We start from the raw sequence: 7,925 nt of genomic DNA, 5'->3' as shown, positions 1-7,925 counted from the left end.
TGCGCGTGGATGGTTAAAAATGCTTGATGCACGCATACGCGTATAGTGCGCATACGCGTGGGTGGTTGACGAGCGGATAATTTATACGCTTTTAGGCATTGTTTTTACATAGTTTTTAGTATGATTTAGTTTGTTTTTAGTATATTTTTATTAGTTTTTAAATAAAAATCACATTTCTGGACTTTACTATGAGTTTATGTGTTTTTCTGTGATTTCAGGAATTTTCTGGCTGAAATCGAGGGACTTGAGCAAAAATCATATTCAGAGGTTGAAGAAGGACTGCAGATACTGTTGGATTCTGACCTCCCTGCACTCAAAGTGGATTTTCAGGAGCTACAAAACTCCAAGTGGCACGCCCTCAATTGCGTTGGAAAGCAGACGTCCAGGTCTTTCCAGCAATATATAATAGTCCATACTTTGCCCGAGTTTAGACGACGCAAACTGGCGTTCAATGCCAGCTCCATGTTGCATTCTGGAGTTAAACGCCAGAAACAGGTTGCAAAGTGGAGTTAAACGCCAGAAATAGGTTACAAACTGGCGTTCAACTCCAAGAGAAGCCTCTACACGTGTAAAGCTCAACGTTCGTCCCAAGCACACACCAAGTGGGCCCCGAAAGTAGATTTCTGCATCATTTACTCATTTCTGTAAACCCTAGTAACTAGTTTAGTATAAATAGGACTTTTTATTATTGTATTCAAAGTCTTGGTTACTCCAGTTCCCCTCTGGGGCTGAGACCAATGAACTCCATTATCACTTATGTATTTTCAACGGTAGAGTTTCTACACACCATAGATTAAGGTGTGGAGTTCTGCTGTTCCTTGAGTATTAATGCAAAGTACTATTGTTTTTCTATTCAATTCAAGCTTATTCATATTCTAAGATATTCATCCGCGCCCAAGAACATGATGAATATGATGATTATGTGATGCTCATCACCATTCTTCCCTATGAACGCGTGCTTGACAACCACTTCCGTTCTACATGCAAACAAGCTAGAATGAGTATCTCTTAGGTATCTAATACAGGGGACTGAGTCCGAGATATTAGAATCTTCGTGGTATAAGTTAGAACCCATGGATGACCATTCTTGAGATTCGAAAAGTCTAAACCTTGTCTGTGGTATTCCGAGTAGGATCTGGGAAGGGATGGCTATGACGAGCTTCAAACTCGCGAGTGCTGGGCATAGTGACAGACGCAAAAGGATAGTAAATCCTATTCCAGTATGATCGAGAACCGACAGATGATTAGCCATGCAGTGACAACGCATTGGACCATTTTCACAGAGAGCATGGGATGTAGCCATTGACAACGGTGATGCCCTACATACAGCTTGCCATGGAAGGGAGTAGGAATGATTGGATGAAGACAGCAGAAAAGCAGAGGTTCAAGAGGAAGGAAAGCATCTCCATACGCTTATCTGAAATTCTCACCAATGAATTACATAAGTATCTCTATCCTAGTTTATATTTTAATTATATTTTAATTATCAATTTACCATAACCATTTGAATCTGCCTGACTAATATTTACAAGGTGACCATAGCTTGTTTCAGGCCGACAATCTCCGTGGGATCGACCCTTACTCACGTAAGGTTTATTACTTGGATGACCCAGTGCACTTGCTGGTTAGTTATGCGAAGTTGTGACAAAGTGTGATTCACGTTTGAGAGCACCAAGTCTTTGGCGCCATTGTTGAGGATCGCAATTTCGCATACCAAGTTTTTGGCGCCGTTGCCGGGGATTGTTCGAGTTTGGACAACTGACGGTTCATCTTGTTGCTCAGATTAGGTAATTTTATTTTAATTTTAAGCTTTGTGTTTTTATTATTCTTAATTTCGAAAAAAAATAAAAATAAATATTTTCAAAAATATATTTTTCTTCAGAATTTTTAAGAATGAATTCTAGTGTTTCATGATGATTTGTTGAATCCTGGCTGGCTGTAAGCCATGTCTAATCTTTTGGACCGGGGTTTCAACTTATCATCACAAGAGCTTGTTGATCTTCACCCATTTGGCAGTTACACACATAGTTGTTGTAAACACGGGAGGTATCAATATCTGCTGAAGCTTGGCTGGCCATTGGCCATGTCTAGTGTTTTGGACCGGAGCTTTCACTGAAAGCTTGGCTGGCTAGTAAGCCATGTCTAATTCCTGGACTGGAGCTTTAGACTAACATTGCAAGATTCTTGGAACTCCTATTAAAAATTTTGAAATCCTTATTTTTCCTTTTTCAATTAAATTTTTGAAAAATATACAAAAAAATTAATAAAATCATAAAACCAAAAATAATTTTGTGTTTCTTGTTTGAGTCTTGTATCACATTATAAGTTTGGTGTCAATTACATATTTTACAAACTTTCTTGCATTTTTCAAAAATCCATGCATTGCATTCTTCATGATCTTCAAGTTGTTCTTGGTAAGTCTTCTTGTTTGATCTTTAAAATTTCTTGTTTTGTGTCTTTTCTTGTTTCTCATATGCATCTTTGAATTATCAATGTCTCAACATTGAAAATTTCTAAGTTTGGTGTCTTGCATGTTTTTCTTTTCTTGAAAATTTTCAAAAATAAGTTCTTGGTGTTCATCTTGACATTCAAAGTGTTCTTGGTGTTCATCTTGACATTCATAGTGTTCTTGCATGCATCATGTGTTTTGATCCAAAATTTTCATGCATTGAGTCTTTTTGATGTTTTTCTCTTCCATCATTAAAAATTCAAAAATAAAAAAATATCTTTCCCTTTTTTTCTCATAAAATTCGAATATTTGACTTGACTTTTTCAAAAAATTTTAAAATCTAGTTGTCTCTTATAAGTCAAATCAAATTTTCAATTTAAAAATTCTATCTTTTTTAAATCTTTTTCAAAAATCAAATCTTTCTCATTTTTTCTTTCATATTTTCGAAAATTTCAAATTAATTTTCAAAAATCTTTTTCTTATCTTGTTCATAATTTCAAAATCTTTACTAACAATTAATGTGATTGATTCAAAAATTTTTAAGTTTGTTACTTGCCTATTAAGAAAGGTTCAATCTTTAAATTTCAAATTATATCTTTTTAGTTTCTTGTTAGTCAAGTAATCAACTTTAATTTTCAAAATCAAATCCTTTTAAATTTCTTTTTCAAATCTTTTTCAAAATAAGTTTCAATCACATCTTTTTCAAAATCAATTTCAAAATCTTTTCTAACATCTTATCTTTTCAAAATCTGATTATCAAAATCTTTTTCAATTAACCATTTAACTTTTTGTTTGATTTTTATCTTTTCCAAAACTACCTAACTAACTCTCTCTTTCTAATTTTCGAAAATCCCTTCCCTCTTTTTCAAAATTCCTTTTTAATTAACTAATTATTTTAAATTTTAATTTTAATTTTATTTCTTTTCTTAGTTTCGAATTTTAATTATAATTTTTAATTTAAAAACAAAAATATTTTTCTTTTCTTTTCAATTATTTTCGAAAATTCCATCCCTCATCTCCTTCTGTTTATTTATTCATCTACTAACACCCCTCTTTAACCCAAGAATTCGAACTCATTCCTCTCCCTTGTGTTTAGATTCTTATTTTTTCCTTCCTCCATTATTCTCTTCTTATACTTACATAAGGAATCTCTATACTGTGACATAGAGGATTCCATATTTTCTTTTCTGTTCTCTTCTTTTTCACATGAGCAGGAGTAAGGATAAGAACATTCTTGTTGAAGCTGATCTGGAACCTGAAAGGACTCTGAAGATAAAGCTAAGAGAAGCTAAAACACAACACTCTGAAGAGAACTTTACTGAAATTTTCGAAAAAGAAGGAGACATGGCCGAAAATAATAACAATGCAAGAAAGATGCTTGGTGACTTTATTGCACCAAATTCCAATTTACATGGAAGAAGCATCTCAATCCCTACCATTGGAGCAAACAATTTTGAGCTTAAACCTCAATTAGTTTCTCTGATGCAACAGAATTGCAAGTTTCATGGACTTCCATCAAAAGATCCTTTTCAGTTCTTAACTGAATTCTTGCAGATTTGTGATACTGTTAAGACCAATGGGGTTGATTCCGAGGCCTACAGGCTTATGCTTTTCCCGTTTGCTATAAGAGACAGAGCTAGAATATGGTTGGACTCTCAACCTAAGGATAGCCTGAACTCTTGGGATAAGCTGGTCACGGCTTTCTTAGCCAAGTTCTTTCCTCCTCAAAAGCTTAGTAAGCTTAGAGTGGATGTTCTAACCTTCAAACAGAAAGAAGGTTAGTCCCTCTATGAAGCTTGGGAGAGATACAAGGAACTGACCAAAAAGTGTCCTTCTGACATGCTTTCAGAATGGACCATCCTGGATATATTCTATGATGGTCTGTCTGAGTTATCAAAGATGTCATTGGACCATTCTGCAGGTGGATCCATTCACCTAAAGAAAACGCCTGCAGAAGCTCAAGAACTCATTGACATGGTTGCAAATAACCAGTTCATGTACACTTCTGAAAGGAATCCTGTGAGTAATGGGATGCCTATGAGGAAGGGAGTTCTTGAAATTGATACTCTGAATGCCATATTGGCTCAGAATAAAATATTGACTCAGCAAGTCAATATGATCTCTCAGAGTCTAAATGGATTGAAGGAATCATCCAACAGTACTTTAGAGGCATCTTCTGTAGAAGAAGCTTATGATCTTGAGAACTCTGCAATAGCAGAGGTGAATTACATGGGTGAACCCTATGGAAACACCTATAATCCCTCATGGAGAAATCATCCAAATTTCTCATGGAAGGATCAACAAAAGCCTCAACAAGGCTTTAATAATGGTGGACGAAATAGGTTTAGCAATAGCAAGCCTTTTCCATCATCCACTCAGCAACAGACAGAGAATTCTTAGCAGAATCCATCTAGCTTAGCAAATATAGTCTCTGATCTATCTAAGGCCACTTTAAGTTTCATGAATGAAACAAGGTCCTCCATTAGAAATTTGGAGGCACAAGTGGGCCAGCTGAGTAAAAGGGTCACTGAAACTCCTCCTAGTACTCTCCCAAGCAATACAGGAGAAAATCCAAAGAGAGAGTACAAGGCCATTGATTTGACCATCATGGCCAAACCTACAAGGGAGGAGAAGGACGTGAATCCTAGTGAGGAAGACCTCATGGGACATTCAGTGACCAATAAGGAATTTCCCTTTGAGGAACCAAAGGAATTTGAGGCTCACCTAGAGACCATAGAGATTCCATTGAACTTCCTTCTGCCCTTCATGAGCTCTGATGAGTATCCTTCTTCTGAAGAGAATGAAGATGTTACTGAAGAGCAAGTTGCTAAGTACCTTGGTGCAATCATGAAGCTGAATGCCAAACTATTTGGTAATGAGACTTGGGAAGATGAACCTCCCTTGCTCACAAATGAACTGAATGCATTGGATAGGCAGAAATTACCTCAAAAGAAACAAGATCCTAGTAAATTCCTAATTCCCTGTAATATAGGCATCATGACCTTTGAGAAGGCTCTGTGTGACCTGGGGTCAGGAATAAACTTAATGCCACTCTCTGTAATGGAGAAACTTGGGATCTTTGAGGTGTAAGCTGCTAGAATCTCATTAGAGATGGCAGACAACTCAAGAAAACAGGCTTATGGACTAGTAGAGGACGTGTTAGTAAAGGTTGAAGGCCTTTACATCCCTGCTGATTTCATAATCCTAGACACTGGGAAGGATGAGGATGAATCCATCATCCTTGGAAGACCCTTCCTAGCCACAGCAAGAGCTGTGATTGATGTGGACAGAGGAGAGTTAGTCCTTCAACTAAATGAGGACAACCGTGTGTTTAAAACTCAAGGATCTCCTTCTGTAACCATGGAGAGGAAGCATGAAAAGCTTCTCTCACTGCAGAGTCAACCAAAGCCCCCACAGCCAAACTCTAAGTTTGGTGTTGGGAGGCCACAACCAAACTCTAAGTTTGGTGTCGAACCCCCACATTCAAACTCTAAGTTTGGTGTTGGGAGGTTCCAACAATGCTCTGAACATCTGTGAGGCTCCATGAGAGCTCACTGTCAAGCTATTGACATTAAAGAAGCACTTGTTGGGAGGCAACCCAATGTTATTAAACTATATCTATTTTATTTTTATTGTTATTTTCGTGTTTTATTAGGTTGATGATCATGTGGAGTCACAAAAACTACTGAAAAATCAAAAACAAAATGAAAAACCGCATTAAAAATAGCACACCCTGGAGGAGGAGCATTCTGGCGTTTAACGCCAGAAACAAGCACCAAGCTGGCATTTAACGCCAGAAACAAGCATCTACCTGGCGTTAAACGCCAGAAACAGGCTACATTTGGGCGTTTAACGCCAGAAACAGGAAGCAGTCTGGCATTAAACGCCAGGATTGCACAGCAAGGGCGTTTTACATGCCTAATTGGAGCAGGGATGTTAAGTCCTTGGCCCCACTGGATCTGTGGACCCCACAAAATCTCCTCAGGATCTGTGGACCCCACAGGATCCCCACCTTTTTTTCTCTCCTCTTCACACCTTTTCATAACTCTCTTCCCCAAATAACCTCCACCAATCACCTCCATTACTCCTGCAAAACCATCATACAACCCACCTACAACCACCCACTCAAATTCGAACCATCACTCCTTCCGTTTCACACATCATAACAACCTAAAACCACCTTGACCGAACTATACACCTCTCTCCCTCTCCTCCATTTTTCTTCTTCTTCTCCTTCCTTCTTTCTTCTTTTGCTCGGGGACAAGCAAACATTCTAAGTTTGGTGTGGTAAAAGCGTTGCTTTTTGTTTTTCCATAACCATTTATGACACCTAAGGCCAGAGAAACCTCAAGAAAGAGGAAAGGGAAGGCAAAAGCTTGCACCTCCGAGTCATGAGAGATGGAGAGATTCATCTCAAGGGTCTATAGCTCAATAGTAGAGCATTTGACTGCACATCAAGAGAGCCCACTCATGGACCTCAACAAGAGCATGAGAAATTCCTCACCATGAAATCCCTGAGATGCCTCAGGGGATGCACTTTCCTCCACATAATTATTGGGAGCAAATCAACACCTCCCTAGGAGAATTAAGTTCCAACATAGGACAACTAAGGATGGAGCACCAAGAGCACTCCATCATCCTCCATGAGATTAGAGAAGATCAAAGAGCTATGAGGGAGGAGCAACAAAGGCAAGGAAGAGACATAGAGGAGCTCAAAAGCACCATTGGTTCTTCAAGAAGAGAAAGACGCCATCCTCACTAAGGTGGACTCATTCCTTAATCTCCTTGTCTATTTATTTTACTGTTTTTTGATTTTTGAGCTTTATGTTTTATTTATGTTTGTGTCTTTACTTTATGATCACTAGTGTCTAAGTGTCTTTGCCTTAAAGTTATGAATATGAATCCATCACCTCTCTTAAATGAAAAAATGTTCTAAAAATAAAAGAACAAGAAGTACATGGTTTTGAATTCATCCTTGAAACTAGTTTAATTATTTTGATATGGTGACAATGCTTTTTGTTTTCTGAATGAATGCTTGAACAGTGCATATGTTTTTTGAAATTGTGGTTTAAGAATGTTAAATATGTTGGCTCTTGAAAGAATGATGAAAAGGATAAATGTTATTTGATGATCTGAAAAATCATAAAAATGATTCTTGAAGCAAGAAAAAGCAGTGAATAGAGAAGAGCTTGCGAAAAAAGAAAAAGAAAAATGGCGAAAAAAAGAGAAGAAAAAGCAAGCAGAAAAAGCCAAAAGCTCTTTAAACCAAAAGGCAAAAGCAAAAAGCCAATAGCCCTTAAAACCAAAAGGCAATGGTAATAAAAAGGATCCAAGGCTTTGAGCATCAGTGAATAGGAGGGCCTAAAGGAATAAAATCCTGGCCTAAGTGGCTAAACCAAGCTGTCCCTAACCATGTGCTTGTGGCGTGAAGGTGTCAAGTGAAAACTTGAGACTGAGCGGTTAAAGTCAAGGTCCA

The 7,925-nt window shown here is 37.5% G+C and overlaps 1 non-coding gene across 1 annotated transcript; it reads right to left on the bottom strand.

Moving 5' to 3' along the window:
• Positions 1 to 4,186: 4,186 nt before the first annotated feature.
• On the bottom strand, positions 4,187 to 4,294 carry LOC112745134 (small nucleolar RNA R71). The gene has a single exon (XR_003173079.1). It is a non-coding gene; the product is annotated as a small nucleolar RNA R71 (small nucleolar RNA).
• Between the last annotated feature and the right edge of the window lie 3,631 nt (positions 4,295 to 7,925).

This window comes from Arachis hypogaea, chromosome 14 (genome assembly GCF_003086295.3).
Source record: "Arachis hypogaea cultivar Tifrunner chromosome 14, arahy.Tifrunner.gnm2.J5K5, whole genome shotgun sequence".
NCBI lineage: Eukaryota > Viridiplantae > Streptophyta > Magnoliopsida > Fabales > Fabaceae > Arachis > Arachis hypogaea.
This window is presented reverse-complemented; position numbering and strand designations above follow the sequence as displayed.